Raw genomic sequence first — 19,070 nt, 5'->3', positions numbered from 1 at the left:
TTCCCAAATTCAAACTCCCACCCCTTTGCCCCTGGGGAGGCCCTGAGGGAGGTAGCCACACTTACCCTGAGTCTATTGTCCTGGTGTGGCCAGTGGCAAAGTGATCAGTGACCCCAGTGGAGCAGAAAGTTCTGGGAGAGGGGGTAAGAGTGAAATGCTCATTCTCTCTGACTCCATCTTGGTTAAGCCTGTTCTGTCCCTATGGCCTCCAGGCTGATATCTCCTGCTTTGTCTGGCATACAGACCTGCTGATTAGCAGAGGGATTCTGCTTGCAGCTTGAGTTTTCCAAAAATAGCCCCTCCCATTTCCTCTTCCCTTGACATAAAAGAAGCCTGAACTCTGCACTTTCTTAAGATGGATTTGAGGAACCACTATGGCTCCATCTTCTCGGTTGGCTCCTTCTCAATCAATAAACCTCTCTTTACTCCAAACTCTGATGGGTTTTTTTTTTTGAGTTTTGGCTTTTTGAAGCACACAGACTTTGGACTAGTAACAAGGAGTCATCCTTGAAGAGTGGGGTCGCATAGACAAACCTGGGGTACGGAGGGGTCCACATCCCACTCTCCTTGTGAACACATTTGATTCTTTAATCAGTACCTTGGGTGATTTCTAGGTATGCCAACCATCTGTAAAAGGAAAATTGTCTCCAAACTAGTCTGGGACAGGACTTTTTGTGTGTGATGCCATTAACAATTTCCTATGGGAAGAAATCAGCCTTCTTGATGAAATGTATAAGCATATTTCTAATGAGCTTTAATGGAATTAAGACTAGCAGGAAGCCAGTACCAAGACTACTCAGCTGCCTTGTAAAAGGAAGGAGCGGAAGACAAGCCCCTGTGTATATTGAGGAAGCCATGGGAAGGAGCTCTTCCCTGCTCCTTCCATAAACAGAGGCTATAACACACACACACACACACACACACACACACACACACACACACACACACCCTAAAACAACAATACAATATGTGGTAGAGGGTCCACTTGAGTCTAAACTGGGACTCAGACAGATGATATGGGTTCACGGCGACCAGTATGGGTCAGATGGGTCTTGGGAGGGAGCTGGACCCCAGACACGTGGCCCTTGGTTTCCTTGTTCATACAAGGGTGATAGTTGCCTTGACTCTCTCAAAGGCTGTGTTGATCAAATGAGATTTGGAAAAGTAGAATACAACTTGTAAGTCAGTCGTTATTATTACCATCATCTAATTCAGATATAATCTGCCTCATGCCAGAAAAAAAGCTCAGGGTACAGGTTGTACGCTGGTCTCCCTAAAATAGGCCTACTTTTAAATGGCATGCAAGTTTTCAACCTCCCTCCTCCAAAACGCATCTCACCATCTGCATTTTCTTGACTGATGAATGCTCCTTTGAAGCCCTCTGAAGTGCACGGCTTCCTTCCTCCATGCAACAGCTTCCTGACTCTCCTTGGGGCGTCCTACCCAGGCTCCCCGACATTCAGACCGAGCACAGGCACCCCCGCTGCCAGCCACCACTGCTGCATTTTTCAGCAAAGCGAAGGACACTGGAGCTGGTATTAGGCAAGAAGAGTTGGTCACCTTCTCAGCCCACGGCTGTCCCTACCCAGCCTCTCCCACCATCTCCCACCCCCAGCGCAGGCACAAAAACGCCTGTCTCTCTGCTGATTAGGAGATAGCTCCTGGCTGTTAGGTCGGCTTGAATAAGCTCTTTTGTCCCTGAGAATTTTCCCATGTCAAACATTTAGTCTGTCATGTTATGGGTCAGTGAGCTAGGAGATGTCTGAATTCTTAAACAACCTTGTGAACGCAACACATCTGTCTGGAGGGCAATCCGACAACATCTGTCCCACTGTCCCCAACTTTCAAGACCCTTTCTTAAAAAACAAATCATTATTTTATGTTTTAGAACCTAAAGAAATACGTTTTCTTTTAAAAACTCAAATATAATACAGAAATATGGACTTGGAAGACAAATGTCCCTCATAAATCTGCATCACATTTCTCCCCTCCCCCAATGCCAGAAAACTATTGTTAATACAGTACTTTGGTGTATATAACTCAGATTTTTTTCTGCACCTAATAACATAAATAGCATTATCATCATCGTCACCCTTTGTTACCATAAATATTGTAACATCAGTGTTACCATAAATTCTGTTTTGCAACTTACTTTTTGACTTAACATACCTTGAACATCTTTCAGTATTAGGATCTCATTTTTTACATGATTGTTCAGTGTTTGTTGTGTCTATGAATAATTATTTATGTAATGAATTTCCTATTGGTAGATACCTGGAATTCAACCTCTTCTAACATTATTTTTCCTGTATATAAACAATACTGCAATGGATATCCTTACACACATGTTTTTGTATACTTGTGAGGGTTTCTATGAGTCTAAGATATGGTTTCTAGAAGCAAAAACGTTGGGTCAAAGGTATAAACACTTCAAATTTACTAGGCATTGCCAAATTGATGCGGAAAGCCTTGTTATGGCTCAGTTTGTGGATTTCTTGAAGGTTGAACACGTCACCGGGCACAAGAAGTGGCTGTTCATCTTGGGTACACCCAAGAGAGTGTGTCCCTAACTGCCGTCAGACTTGAGACATCTTTGCATGTGGGGAGTAACCCAGCAGAGGACAGAGGCATAAACTACAGATCTGGAAAGAACAGACGTCATCAGCTGAGTGAATTCCAGGAAAGGTGGAGCCTGAATGACATGAACATTTGTGCAATTGTCTGTCTAGCCTCCATCCGTCTTTTGGAAACAGCACTTCCCTTTGGGAGAGACCTCTTCCAACCCCCCAACTCTTTCGCTATTGGATTCTAGTAGGAGCTGCCTGTGCTACTATTGCCAGCCTAGGCGAGGATCAGCAAATATAAACTCCAGCTGATCAGAAGCCTTCCCCAGCATTTTCTGAATGGGAAGTAAGGGAAGCGAGATCCTGTTCCAGGTGAGGGATTTGGAAACGTGCGTGTGTCCAGAGTTGGCCAGGGCCATGGTTTCCGCACAGCAGAGCAAGACCTTTGGAGAGACTGAAGCTGACTTCTAACTAGAAGCTGAGATAAGATGCAAAGAAAGCCCAAGTGGCACCTGAGGCCTGATTCTTGTCATCCCCAAGGCCAAAGGCTTCCAGTCCTTTCCTATACTTGGGCCAAAAAATTAGTTTTGCTTCTTTTGGACCCTCATATAAATGGACTCATACAATTCGTTTTCATTTGTCCAGGTTTCTTTGATGCAACAATATGTTAGATTCTTCTGTGTTGCAGACAGCAGTAGCCTTTTCTTTCACTGCCTGTAGTATTCCTGTGAACTTGAGTATATACCCATGAGTAGAATTGCTGGGCCACATGGTAACTCTATGTTAACTTTTTGAGGAACTGACAGACTGTTTTTCAAAGTGATTGCACGTTTTTAAGTTCCCACCAGCAAAGTATGAGGATTCCAATTTCTCTACATCCACACCAACACTTGTTATTCTGTCTTTTGGGTCACAGTCATCCTGGTGGGTGTGAAGTGCTATCTCATTATAGTTTTGATTTGCTTTTCCCTGGTGGCTCATGTGGTCAAGTATCATTTCATGTGCTTATCGGCCATTTGAAGATCTTTGGAGAAGAGTCTATTTAAATTCTTTCCCCATTTTTAATTTGGGTTGCGTTTTTTATTAGTGAGTTGTATGCATTTTTTAAATGTTCTGGGTCCTAGACCCTGATCATAGGTATGATTCACAGATATTTTCTCCCATTAGGGAGTTGAATTGTGTTTTCCAAAGACCACTCTGGTTACTATTTTGAGAGTAGATTGTGGGGAAGGGGGAGAGCTGGAACTGGGAGAACAGATGGGAAGCTAACACAGTCATCCAGACAAGAGATGATGGTGGTCAAAATAAATTCAGACTCTCTAAGGTATAAGGTAGAGCCTACGGTCTGCTCTAAAATCTCCGTCTGGTTTTGGCCTTGGCATTGCTCTGGCTCTCCCTGGTCTGACCTGTTTTGCTGCCTACAGTTTTGCTCACTCCTGCCTTGTTCAGTTTATGTCCATGTCCCATTTTCCCGATGTCTTCATTTTATCTTGACAAATTGTAGACAGTGTTATGAATCATCTCACATCCCGTTTGTAATAAGCACAAAACATGGGAAAATAAAGAGATGGTAGATATGGAGACAAGCAAACAGACTCCTGGCATCCAAGGACTCATGGAGCATGTTCTTTCTCTCGGTGCTTGCTCTTTCCCAGCTATCTGGCTCTGCTTTCTGGTTCCACTTCCTGGATTCCCAGCTGGATTCCCATAATACACTGGAGGCTGCTGAGGGACGCAGAAGTGAAGGGGCGCCATAGAGAGCATGCAGAGCCTTAAAAACACAGACACTCCATTTTTTTTTTTTTTAAACCTGTGGGGCAGCACCTTCTGAATCTGCCTGTCACTGAGCTTTAATGGACACAAGTGAAGCTATGGATGCCCCTCTCCTTTCTGGGAGTTGAGAGTTGGGCTACAAGGGTTGCTGGATACAAAGTCTGTACATGAGAATCGCATGAATTTTTACATACTAGAAATGAAAATTTTAAAGTCATATCTATATGTGGAGTCAGGGCTGGTTCTAGGAAGAGGCAAGAGGAGAGTCCAGGGTGCAAAATTTAAGGAGCAATTCACTCTCCTCCTCTCTCACCTCACCCTTGCTCTGGCCTTAAGAAACTATAAGAAAATATCAAATAGCAAGGAATACATCTAATAAAAGATGTGAAGGTTTCCACAGTGAAAACATTGAACATTACTGAGAGAATTTAAAGAAAGCCAGAATAAGCGAAGAAATTTAAAGAAAGCGAGAACACGGTTTGGGATTGGAAGACTAACTATTGTTAAGAAATAAATATGTCAGTTCTCCCTAAATTAACCTATAAATTCAGGGCAATCCCAGTAAAAATCCTAGCTGGTTAGTTTGTGGTAATTGAGAAGATGATTCTGAAATTTGCATGGAAATTCAAATGCTTTAGAATAGTCAAGGCAATTCTGAAAAGAGCAAATTTGGAGGACTTACACTACCTGATTTGAAGATTTACTAAAAAGCTGTAGTAATTAAGACAGTCTGGTAGTGGGGCAAGAATAGACAAATATACAGATGGAACAGAAAGGAGAGTCCAGAAACTGTCCTCATGTATATGGTATCTGGATTTATGACATAAGCTTCATGGTAAGTCTGTAAGGGATGAATGTTTTTTTCAGGAAATGATGTGGGTCAATTGAACATTCATATGGAAAGATTAATCTTGACCCCTCCTTTACACAGTATAAAATAATTAGTTTGAGATGGATGTTCATCCTAAATGTGGAAGTTAGTACAAGTATGATGGAATACCTTGACCCTACTGGTGGTTATATGGCTATATGAACTTGTGAACAGTTTGGCTGCTGTGTGACAGTTCATCCAGCTATACATTTATGTTTTATGCTCTCTTAAACTATGAATTATACTTCATAATAAAATTTATTTAAAAAACAAAACAAAAGTGTATGAACTATACATGCAAATGATTGAATTTTACTATATGTAAATCATGCTTTGATAAGAAAATATGAAAACGAAGTAAGCAAGGCTCTTGGGCTGTTGGGAGCTAGCTGTCCTGACACAGATCAGCCAGCGACCCCAACACTCGGAAGTGTGCCTTATGTGACCTCTGCCCGCCATCTACCGTTCATCCCATCCCCAGGGCATCATGGGAGGAAATGGAAAGTTCAGTAGGCAGGAAGAAGTCAGAAGAGTTGTGTGATGAGTATCTGACTCTATTTAGATTCAGTTTCAAGATGTGAAGAGCATGCAGAAGAGAATGAAAAGCCCCACTGCTTCCGGTCCCCAGGATTTAGGCAGGAAACTTTGTCATGAGTAAAACCAGAACACCAGTGTGATTCATGTATTGAATGGACAAGCCCCAAGAAACCTCTTTTTCTCTTAATGCCGACTCCAACCTGCTCTTTGAAATCAGCTTCTCTTTGACTGGTGTCTTGGGTTGGGTCTCCTCAGAAACAGACCCTGAGACATGAATTTGAGTGCAAGCAGTTTATATGGAGGCAAGCCCAGGACCCACGGGTAGGGGAACTAAGGGAGTGAGAGAGGGAAGGGAAGGAGCCCGTGACAAGTGAGTTTTCAGGCATCACAGAGCTGTTCCCACTGGGAACCAGGAAGCTATAGCACTTAACCTAAAACCACCCATCCCTTATTGGTGGAAGACTGCTTCCCCACACCTGAGCTCTGCAGCACTTTTGGTTTGCCTTGCTCGAGGGTTGGATACCCTCTCCCACCAGATAAGATCCCTCAACCGGAGTCATAGGTCTCCGCAAAACACAGCCTTCCTCATAGCACCAATGCCAAGGCATGTGGGCAAGCAACAGCGTCCTCTAAAACTGGTTAGAATCTGGGGAGTGTTCATTGTTTCCCAGGCCCTTTTAGTTACAAAGAAAGACTCCTTTTAACAATGTTATTGGACTTAAATCCTCTCCCCTACTTCAGCTGGGGCCTGCCTTAGACTGGGGACCCGCAGGAAAAATAGTCCGATTGCTTTTCTTTCGGACTCAGTGTTTTCCCTCCTTTACTTAGCCCTTCCCTCCAGAGAGCCTCTCTTTGCTCTCTGCATGGCTGGAGTGGGCAGGTGAGGAGAGGTAAGGAGCAGGGGCGGCTTGCTTGACTGATTCCGTTGTAATTGGGCCATGGTGTTCTCTGCCCAAGGCAAGGGCCAGTTGCTGGATTATTTTTTCTGGGAACATTTTTGGGGGCTCTTCAGGGATTCTACCATCCTGAGTATCTTCTACCCACAAGCTCCCTTGAAGTGGGCAGTGACTCCTCCTGCTGGCCAACTGATTACCAGCACAAATCTTCCCCCTTCTGCTTTCTGATTCGTTCCCCTGCTGTACTTCTCTGGGATTCTCTTGTCTGGTCTCCCTTAAGAGGACCTGGTCCACTCCCTGCGGCAGGCCCACTTCAGACTCATGTGAGATGCACAACGTCCTTGTCCCATCAGGCTCCTGAAGTGCAGTCCATTCCCTCGATAGCAGTGTCTCTTCCTACAGCTCTCAGCGTCCTGCAACTCGCAGGGTAGTTCCAGACACAGCCTCCAGCCTTTCGGCTCTGTGAGTGTGGTACCAGCCTCGTGTCCGGCATGTCTAGTCTCCAGGGGTTCTCCTAATGCCTCTGTAACTGGCTTGAGGTGGTGCACACTGCCTTGTGATGCCAGCTCGTCAGCCAGGAAGCTTTGGGTTGCAAGGAGTGCAAAACCCAAGTCCAACTTGTTTACACTATAAACCTAACTGAAGATTGGTGTGTGTCAGGGCAGACTGATCTAATGGTTTAAAGGTATCTCCAAGGATCTGGAGTCTTTGCGTTTCTCTGCTTTTTTGCTCATCCGGTTGGCTGCATCTGAAGATGGTGGTTACCAGATGCGATCCAGGATTTATGTTTTCTGGTTCACATCCAGTGGTTTACATCCTTCTCTGGAGACCCCTCTGTTCCACCATTCTAAGTGAGAGGCCTGCGAGTCACCCTGATTGGCCCAGTTTTAGATACATGTCTATCCCTGAACCATGGGTGAGGGAATGGGAGACGTTAATTGGCTAAGCCAGTCAGGCTCCAACCTGGTTTTGGAGGCAGGTCACTTCCTCCCTAGATATGGTTAGTGTTACAGAAGGGTTACATACACAAATGAAAATCTGGATATTGTTAGAAAGATGGAAATGGATGTAAAGTAGACAACTGTATTATTTTTCTAGGGCCATAACAAAGTACCCCAAACTGGATGACTTAAAACAACAGAAATTTACTGTCTTATAGTTTTGAAAACTAGAAGTCCAAAATCAAGATGTGGGCATGGCCATGCTTTCTTTGAAAGCTCTAGAGGAAAATTCTGCCTTGCCTCTTCTAGCTTCTGATGTTTACTGGCCATCTTGGAGTTCCTTAGCTTGTCCAAGTATCATTCCAGTCACGTGGCCATCTTCTCCCGGTGTGTCTTCACATTGTTTTCTCTCTGCACATGTCTGTGTTTACAAGATATTCTCATCTCTTACAAATACACCAGTCATATTGGAGTAAGGGCTCACCCGACTAGAGCATGACTTCATTTTAATTAAAGTGCAATGACCCTCTTTCTAAATAAGGCCACATTCTGAGATAGTGGAGACTAGGATTTCAACATACCTTTTTGGGGGACACAACTCAACCCATAACAATGAACATCTACTTAAAACTATCCCCATAGCTTATTTTTGCACAAAATTGTTTAATTTGATTATATAACTTATTCATCACACTTGAATCCAAAATCAAATTTGTTTCTTATAAACAGTGTCATTTAAAAGGAAAAAAAACCCCAGAGAAATATTGACCCTCTCTGAAGTTTTCAAAAGTATATGTTATATATGCTGAAGATAAATTCCAAAGAAGAATATAAAAAATATTTTTATCTTGGCAGCACTGTTAGAGTACAGGTGAAACCTCTGACAGACAGTGTTATGGGCACTCCCTCATTTGGATGAACACCTTCTGCTGAGTTTGGGGAACAGTCACTCTCATTATCCCCCTCTTAGAAGAACCTAGAAAAAGGTTAGAGGAAAATCTCAGTGGAGTGATCGCTTCAGCTGCTCATATCCCAGGTACTTCTCAACTGATCTGCCTCTCAATGGTTATTCTGTATGTCTTGTATATATTCCACTCTGTCTCTCTCCTATTATCCATCTATCTGTCTGTCTATCTACCTACCTATTATTTATCTATGAGGGTACCAAAAAATTGTATACAAGTGGACACTTTGGTCAGCATTGCTCAAGCAGTAGTTTGCCGTAATCAGAAGTGTCTGGACACTGATGGTAACCACTTTGAGCACCTCTTGTAATTGCAGAAGTCAAACGTGACTTGTATTCGTCTTTTGTTATTGGTATATATTGTGTATTACAATTTTAATAGTTTTCCTTTCTTAAAATGTGTTTACATTTTTTTGGCACCCTCTGTATTATCTACCAATCGTCAATATTTCTATCTATACATATTTAACTTTTTAATTACGTAAACAAATCATGTTTACTGTAGATCAGTGGGTGGGGGTGAAGGGCACGATTGTGCCCCCAAGGAGACATTTGGCAAAGTCTGATGATGCTGCTAAACAAGGCAGAGGACGGCCCCCACACTAAAAAATTACCTAGTCCCAAATGTCAACAGTGTTAAGGCTGAGGAACGCTGCTGTAGAACAGTAGAAAATTCAAAGAAGCAAATGAAAAAGTAATCACCACTAGGGATTTCCACAATTAATATTTTAGCGAAATTCTTCCAGATGGCATTTTTATGCACAAAAATATACATGGAAATAATTACAGATGTATAAAGAAAGAAATGTGATTGTCCTACATAGGTTGCTTTGTAACCTGACTTTTTTCACTGAATAATAGAGCTCCATGTGACTAATTTTATACCTGTCACATCATTTTTCTCAGTAAAAAATGAGCTTTTTAAAAACAAAAGTGTTATATTCACGTGATTAAAAAGAAGAACTGCAAAAGTGTGCAAAGTAAAAATAATGTTCTTTCACAGTTGTTATGTATATTTATTCTCAAAACATCACAGATTCGATTACGCAATAACACTGTCGTATGCTTTGCTTTCATTACTTAATAATAATAATAATATATCTTAAGACAATATCCATGTTGACTTATACAGACTCACCTAGTCCTGTCCAGGTGCATAACATTACCTATTACCTAATTAATGGAGACTTGGCTCTCTCCATTTTTTTTGGTGTCACAATCAGTAATGCATGGATATTTCCACACCACTTCTCAGTAGACTCGTAGAAGTGTACTCCAAAGAATTGGAATTGGTGAATCACAGGATATGCACTGAGATTGTTGGTAGCTATTGCAAAATTACTCTCCAAAGAATTTGCCTCATTTATCTCTCCCATTGCCTCTCTTCCCATAGCCTCACCAATAACACATTTAAATTTGGCAAATTTGATTTAATCAAATAATGGTTTCTAGTTGTTTCTATTTGTGTTTAACTGTTAGTAAAGTTGTACGTTTTCTGTGCTTAATAACTGTTTTTTTCTTTCCATCAAATGTTCATCTCCTTTATTATTTTCCTATTGTGTTACCTTTCATGTTGTTGACTATTATAACATTATTGGTTTTAAAGAAAGTAGTCATATATACCTATGAATACTTTCTCCTGACTTGTCTTTTCTCTTGCAGAAGTTTAAGTTTTTTATTTAGACAAAAAATGAAGACTTTTTTTTCTGTTTATTGTGTTTGGATATGTAATGCTATTATGGCCTTCTCGGTGACAAGAATATAACTACATGTTTTCTTCTCTTATGGTTTAATTTTTATATTACATTAAAAAAAGAGACTATCTTCATTTATTTTAGGGATAAGGACAAAAGGTTGCCAGTCATCCTGAAACTATTTATGGAGTCTATCTCATTCCACTAGTATGAAATGCACCCTCCACCATAGTCTCTATTCTATATACATTTAGGGGCTGTATCTGGACTTTTTGTTGTTTCATGGATCGGTGTATTCCTGCTGATGCCAAACTGTTTTAGTTACTGATGCTTCATAACATGTTTTTAGATACAGTAAGTCTAATCCTTCATTACTCTTTTTTGAAAAAATTTTCTGGGTAATTTATATATTTATTTTAAAAACATAATTACATAATGACTCAAATATATAAAAATGCATAAAGAAAAACATAATAAGTATCCAGTTAAAAAAATTAAACATTGCTAATACATCTGAAGCTCCCTGGACCACAGCTCCCTTCCTCTCTTCCAGTGGTAACAATTGTTCTGTGTCTAGTGTTTAGCATTCCATAAAATTTTTAATACTTTTAACCTCTCTCTACATGTATCCCTATAATTATATGCAGTATTGTTATTCAGGTTTAAATGTGGTTTTCTTTTCTCTTTCTTTCTTTTTTTTTTAGGAACATGCACATTCCTAAACAAACCAACCATTTAACTACCTACCCAGGTGTAATGGTTAATTTTATGTGTCAACTTGGCTAGGCTACAGTGACCAGATATTTGGTCAAACATTATTCTGGATGAAGGTGACTTTGGATGAGATTAACATTTAAATCAGTAGACTTTAAGTAAAGCAGACGGTCCTCCTCCATAATGTGGGTGGGCCTCACCTAATCAGTTGAAGTCCTGAATAGAACAAAAGACTGACTTCCCCCAGACAAGAAGAATTTATATATACATAATATGTAATATACATATGTAATATATTATTTATATAATTATTATTTGTAATACACACACACACACACACACATACATTATATTGGTTCTATTTTCTGGAGAGCCCTTGACTAATACATCAGATCTCAGGCCTTGGAAGCACAAAGAATTAGAAGAAAGTTTGCATTATATTTCCCCACATATCATATTCTAAGGAAGGGCTTCTTCTCCACCAAGAGGAAAGGGAAAAGAGAAGGAGATCTTGCTCAAATCTCCAAGAGTAGCAGGGGTGGGAGAGGACTTTTCTGTTGACCCAATGGCACTTTAATGCAGGGGTTACACATCTACAGTTGGCACAGAAACGTCTCTCTAGGAGAGGTGAGGCTCCTGCCACACTTTCAATGACACTTTACATGATCACAGTTAGCACCATACGGCCCCAGTTTTACAAATATCTCCTTTTTTATAGTTGTCTAGTTAGAGGGACTGTGTTAATCTCCTATTGCTGCTGTAACAAATCACCACACATTTAGCACCTTAAAACAACACCCATTTATTATCTCACAGTTCTGTTGGTCAAAAGTTCCATCTGGGCTAGCCTGGGTCCTCTCCTTAGGTTTTCCCAAGAATGAAGATTGACGCGGTCTCTGCCAGCTGCGTTCTTACTGGGAGACTCTGGGGAGAATCTGCTTCCAAGCCCATTCAGACTGTGGCCAGAATACCATTCCTTGTGCTTGTAGGGCTGAGGTCCGTGTCCTCGATGGTTGTCAGCTGGGGCTGGTTTCAGCCTCTGGCAGCTGCCTGCATTCCTTGACTCGTGGTCTCCTTCCTCCATCTTCAAAGCCAACAATGGCTTGTTGAGTCTTCTCACAGTGGCCCATGCGGGGATCGAACTGGCAACCTTGGTGTTATTAGCACCACGCTCTAACCAACTGAACTAACCCACCACCCCCTATTGAGTCTTTCTCATGCTCTGAATCTCTCGGCCTTCCTCTTCTGCTTTAAAAGGCTTGTGTGATTACATTGGGTCCACCTGGATAATCGAGGATAACCTCCTTATTGTAAAGTTAGCTAATTAGTAACCTCAATCAGATCTGCAAAATTCCTTTTGCCATGTAAGGAAACATAACTACAAGTATGACACGAGAAGGTAAACGTCTTGGGGTCAAAATTCTGCCTGCCACAGTGTCGTGCGGGGTGTCCGGCGGGGCGGCCTGCGGGGTCTCTGCTCCCGCTCCCCACATGAGAACGCAGGACATGGTGAGGCCAAAAAGGAACACCCACGGAGCCATAGGTAGGGAAGTCATACCACTATGGTCTCACTGGAGGCTGGGTTTACACGACGTGCGATCTGCTGTCCGCTTTGCTGCCAACCGACCAACTCTCCTCGACTCTCCTTACTCTCCTTCGGTCTCCTCCTTCACTCTCCTCGGCTCCCCTCCGTAGCTGCGGCAGTTATATCAGTGACCAATGGCTTAATGGCTACAGCTGATGGCCAACCAGCCACAGGTGACGGCCATCCACTATCTGAGCCAGCACCTCTCCACATGAGGCCGAGAGCCTGGAAACTGCTTTCTGGGGCTCTGTTCCCACACACAGGGACCATGGAATAGGTTGTTCTAGACCAAAGGATTGGCCTGGTCCAAAAGTATGTTCAGACTTTCCCTCTTGGGAGACAGAAACCTGTGTATAGCTTTCAATGGACAGTTTTTCTAACTTGGAAGGATCAAGGATTGTAGTCTCTGGTCCTTCCTCTGCCTGGAGCAGTTTCTGCAGGAAGCAGGCTTCTTCCTGGTTCAGGGCCCTGGCAGGCTCGGTGAGAGGGCAGCAGAGAACTGGCTGCTTGCGGACTCTTGCGGGGGCCATTGCCTTTTCCCTGTGTTGGGATTCCCCATGATCATGCTAACAACATGGCTCAAACCTGCAAAGTGGACAAGACACTTAATGCCCTTGGCATACAGAGTTTATATCTGACGTTTTTTTATGGTACGATACATTTTTTTTAACTCAAAATGTAGAGACAGAAGCATATTTCCAAAAGCTTCCTACTGTGTAAGCTGTTGAGGGTATGGTTCACAGCCTGTAAATGGTGGGCGATGACAGGTGAATAGCAGTGATGACTGGGTGAGGACGGGGCATCAGACCCAAGGGAGAAGGCAGAGAAACAATGACAGTGGAAGAGGAACACAGATGGGTTACAGGGCATGTAGCAGAAGAAAGTTCAGTGGGAGCGAGAGAGAGGCTAAGATTAAAGGGAGGCGAGGAAAAGCTGGGGCGGAGTGGGTGATCCTGGGAAAGGAGAGTCAGTGGTAAGGAGAGAGCACGAAAGAAAAAATGGGAATTGGCCTCATTTCCTCCTGCCTGGTCTGTTGCCTTCTCTGCCTCAGAGAGTTCTCTGTCACCATGGGAGCTGGCTGGGCTGCAAGCAGGAGGACTTGGAACTTCTCAGCAGTTACTCTCCCCCAGGGACAACCCAAGCAATGGAGGACGGGATGAGCACATGGCACCGCCACATCCCTCCAGTTTCTCGCAGAGGTCGCAACAGCATGGAACCCCAGAGGTCCACTCCCTCAGGAACAGGACATTTCTCTCCTCCTCCACCCCCCAGCCTACCTTCTCCATCACATGTGTGTCCTAGTCCACCTTTCATATAAACACCCTGTCCCCAAGTCCTTGCTTCAGTGCTGAGAAGGGGATGCGAAACCTTACCTCTACTTATCTTAGGTTTTCAGCTGGGCTCTTTAACAAAAGATTAGCAAGAGATTAATAAGGGAAAAAAAACGGTTTATGAACTCGTGCAGTGCACATCATGTGGGAGAAACCTCTGTGAAAAGTAACTCAAGCAGGTGGCTTAGAACCCTGGTTTATTAGCATCTTCAACAAAGAACAAAAATCTGCAGAGCAATGACAGGACAAAGGAAAGCAGTTTTCAACCTTCGAGGATGGCTCACTGTGGGAAGGTAAATATATGGGAGGAAACTGAGGGAGTAAGGTTTGTTTGCAGATACCTCTGGTGGAGATAAGAGTCTGGGCTGATAAGAGTCTGTCTCCAGTACAAGGAGAATTTATATCCTACCTTTACGCATACAAGTGGGGGTAGAGAGAAACTTTCCTGTGTTTGCTGCTTCTTAATTACCTTCAGCTCAAAAATAATGTTTATGTCAAAGAGGTATAAGGGTTCAGAACGAGTCACCACGATGTGCCTCTGTGGTATGTGGATACTTTTGAGTTAAAGGCAGCTGAGACACTGCAGGCTCAAGAACTAACCCTCCCCTACCCCCAACTACCTAGAAAAATTTAAATTAGGGGCCCTGCCCATAATAATAGTTATTATCAGAAATAACTTTTTATGACCTATTTATAGGGAGGGAAACTACTAATTACTAAACATTTGCTCTTCTTATCGTCCTGCAATGAACTTCCCCTCTGAAGTCCCAAGGCACCTTACCTCATCCTTAACTCAGAACATCATATATAACTCACGTAGATGAAAGAAGGGGTTCTATGGAAAGTTACCCCACAGGGTGGTCTGATCATAAATTCCTAACTGGGCAGGTCATGGTAGGTAGTCATGCCCTAGGCATATAATTTGTTTAGTAAAAGGTTTATCTTCACTTTAACCAAGCCCTGTCCATTGTTTCTGAGCATCTAGGTTAACACACCTTTGAAATAAGCCAGAACCACCCTCAAGCGAACACATAATCTTGTTAACCATCAAGTAATCCAATCTCTGCCTTGTTTTTTTTTACCACCTCCATGCAATCTTCCTCACATCCCCTCCTTAATTTCAAATGCATAAAAGAAAATGCAAACTGTTATTCTTGGAAGCATTTATCTCAGTCTGTTGAGATCTTGCTTCTAGGTGTATCTCTTTGGTTCAAATAAATTTTATAAAACTTCTCTACAAGTTTGAACGTTCTTCCATTGACACTCATTTTCTCTTTCTGTCTCAGAACCTTGAATGTATGTGGGGTCTCTGACTCCCTCATGTATGTGAGGTTCCCATGCATGCATATGTAATTAAAATTGGTTATTTTCGCTTGTTCATTTGTCTCCTGTGGATTTAATTATTAGACCAGCTGAAAGAATTTGGGATGGTAGAGGAAAGTTTCTTCCTACCCCATAGTCAGTGCTGTGAGCAGGACACTTCACAGGCTGGGTTCTGCTCACCCAGAAGCTGCCACAGTAGAAACATCCTGGGATGTCTAACGTGAGCTGGCAAAGGTAAGAATTCTTGTCAAGTCAGACTCCTGGATCTTTACCTGGAGAGTTTGGTAGAAGCAGAGTGGTGAGAGACTTTTTAATTTATTTTCTAAATTTAGATTATGTGGATGAAAAAGGCGTTCTGTAATAAAGCTGACAAGTTCAGTGATGGAAAGTCACCGCACAGGATGATCTGATCATAAATTCCTAACTGGGCAGGTCATGATGGGTCATCAGGCCCAAACATATAACTTCTTAGTAAAAGGTTATCTTTGCCTTAAGGAAGGTCTGTCCACTGTTTCTGTGCATCTAGGTTAACACACCTTTGAAATGCCAGAGAAATCCTCTTTTTGAAACTTCGAGAGAACAATTAAATATGGTCTCTATTCATTCTGCCTAATTTTATAGCTGGCTTCTTTTCTAATTGTGTGTGCAAAAGATTAATTCAGAAATGCCAAATGATCCTCATCTTGGCCGTCTTGGTCTTAATAGGATGCTGCCTGTCCTGGGGATTTTTGGCCTCAGAGACATGATTTCCCATGTCAAGTTTTAGTTTTTCTTTTGAGATCTGTGGAGTCTGAACATGTTGCAGAATCCAAGACCAGAAAGAATCCAAGCGGCACTCAGAGAGTTAGGAGAGTCAGCTTTATTACACAAGCAGGCTCAGAGGGATCCTTCCCAAAAGACTGAGCCCCTAGCAAGGTTTTGAGCAGTTTTATGAGTTGGGGACTTCCTTGAGTCGGGGAAGGGGTAGGTGTCATCTGGTGATTGGCTCAAGGTGTGGCTTGGAGGGGGTTATGCAGAAATGGGCTGGGACTTATGCTGGGAACTTCTCTCTCCACTCGGGCCACCATTTTAGCTCAGTTCCACATGGCAGGGAACCATTTTAAGGTCAATTTCCCCATCAAACAAACTTCTAGGGAAAACCAGCCTTTCTGTGAACGTCTCCAAACAAACATGCATTTTTCTTGTCCTCCCCCTGGGTTATCTCAATCCTTATTCACCTTGAGAATTTTCTGAGAACAGCTCAAGTAAAGACAGGACCTGCTACCTAAAGCAGGGAGACCCAAGATTCCGAGAGAAAACTGACCCAAGTTCACCTGATGCAAAACAGGGCACTGGTGGGGCACATGGGCCCCTGCTGCTGGTACCTAGCATAGGACCCAGGTTCACAGGATGGTCCTGGGTGGGCTTCTTCAGAATCCTGCTGACTATGCCAAGTATATGTTGATGTAAGAAATATCCAAGCTTGTAAGGAATTTTTATAAGATTTTATTGGAGCCAAAATGACAACAATGCCGGGAAGCAAGATTGCAAATGCTCCCAAGAAAGACAATTTGCAATTTCTTTTGTGCATTTGGAATTAAGGAGGGAAGGTAAGGAAGATTAAATGAAGGTGGGAGAAAGCAAGGTGGGGATTGGTTTACAGGAGAGTTAACCAGATTGTGTGCTCTCTTGAGGGTGGTTATGCTCCAGAGGTCTGAAAAAGGATTGCTCTGGCATTTCAAAGGTATGTTAACCTAGAGGCACAGGAACAATGGACAGGGATTGCTTAAGGCAGAGATAACCTTTTACTAGAGAAGTTAAAGGCCTGGGGCGTGACTGCCCGCCATGATCTGACAGTTAGGAACTTATGATCAGCTTACCCTGTGAGGTGACTTTCCATCACTGGACTTGTCGGCTTTATTCCAGAACCGCCCCCCTCCTTTTTTGTCTATAATTAGCAGGAAAAAATATTTGTGAAACTAGTTTCTTGGGCTCAGTGACTCTTGGTTATGCTGTATGAGTACTCATGGGTTTTATTAATTTTGTTTTTCTCTGTCTTTATCTGGTATCTCTCCTTTTGCCTTGTTATATGTCCTGAGAGCTTGGCCTTTATGACCAGTGACAATATTTTCTTGTCTCCACCATATACAAGACGCACTTAATGGGGTACATCTGGTGGCCAGCTGAACAGACTGGGGTGCCAAGCAGTTTTATTGTTCAGCCATGTCAACTCTCAGGGGAGTTTGTCAGACGGGGGCCCCAGACAGTAAAAGGCCTTTGTGATCTCAACCATCATTGTTTGTTAGTGCTAGAAAAATCCCATTCCAGTAGCAACTGCCTGGTGCCATGGATTAGTGGGTTAGTGGCTGAAGGCATCTCACATTTTATGGGAGACTAGAGCGACTCCATACTTACCACCTGTGCAATGATCTTTGCTTTCTTTAACTGCATTCTTGCTCCTTTGGTTAAGTAAGCCATGCAAAGCTTATTGGTTTGAGTTGCTGTAGATCTTGCCATCAATAACCAGACAATGGATCCTTTTAATTGGAAAATCTTTTAAATTGGAAATTTTAGTAAGCTCTCATCATAAATAGCTAGCTGTTTTATCGGTACCTGTAGAAAAACCACGTTTAGAGAGTGAATACAAAGAAGTATAATGAAAAGTAAAGCCATATGAACAAAAAACAATTTGGGAAGCCTTATTGAATTTGCTGTCTTAGCCTCCCCACACAGGGCTTACAGATGCTAATAAAAACTTTAGGTTAATTAACAAAAGAATGGGAGAGGTTGAGGGAACCGTGAAGAGACTCTTTGCAACAAGGTGAAAATCTTTAGATGGTTGTTTAAAAAAAAAAAAATCTACCAACTGGCTGAATGGGCCAAAGTGATCCCCTGTAAGTTTCCCAACTTTAAAGAGTCCCAAACAAGTCTGCTTTATTTACCCCAGTTTGGAGAAATTTAAAAAGTTGGAAGCCAGCCAGTACAATGAGAAAAACTTGACCAGCTATCTATCACTTGGAGCAGCAATTAGACTGGTTAAATCAAGTTAAAGTTTGATAACAGGGCCAGGGGCCCCTGGCTTTACCCCTTCCTGGGTTCCTGGGGACCCAAAGCCGGAGGAATGAGTCATGGGAGACCAAAATTGGTCTATTAGAATTTATTTGGCGTGTTTGAGCTGCGGGAGATCAGGCTAGAAAAGACCATAACCTTCTGAGCAAAAAGGGGTATGGAGTTTTATAGGAGGGGGTAAACGAGGTTATTCCCCCTTCAATGCGTCAGGGGGTTTTCGTTGCATTGTCTCTAGCAACAAAGGGTTTTGGGGCATTACCAAGCCCTCTGGGTCTATACCCTGGTCCCTAGGCCTCCAGCAGGACCACCCAGGCACGCCCAGGCCCACCCTTCACAAGCCCCTAGGAGACAAACAAAGTACAAAGTAAGACAGGATGAGATGGTTTGTACACTCCAGGCGGATTCTCCAGGCCTAAGGCAAACACAAGCCAGCAGGTACAAGGTACAAAGCAAGACAAGATGGCTTTTAAGATAAGAAGGTTCCTGTTCCTGGCCTAAATATGGCCTAACACAGGGGAAGACAAGAGAAATATGTAGGACTAATTGATATGGGAATTACTTGAATGGTGGTATAAAAAAACCCCATTGGTGAAGCCCTGACTCAGGCTACAATTACATTAAAAGAATACAGACATGTAAGGATTAATAAGATTATAAAAATTGGAATGTTTAAATAGGTTTTATATTCAGAAGTTATGTCAATTTTAGCTGTATGTTTTATGAGAATGGATATTGTATCAGTCCAGGAACACTTCTACCCAGTATTGTAAAACCAAAACTAATGGAGGCTGTAGTTAAGAATGTAAGAGTTGATGGAATGAAGGAAAAA

The sequence above is a fragment of the Rhinolophus hipposideros genome (genome assembly GCF_964194185.1).
Source record: "Rhinolophus hipposideros genome assembly, chromosome: 6".
NCBI lineage: Eukaryota > Metazoa > Chordata > Mammalia > Chiroptera > Rhinolophidae > Rhinolophus > Rhinolophus hipposideros.
The sequence above is the reverse complement of the archived record's forward strand: the minus strand, read 5'-3'. Positions refer to the sequence as shown.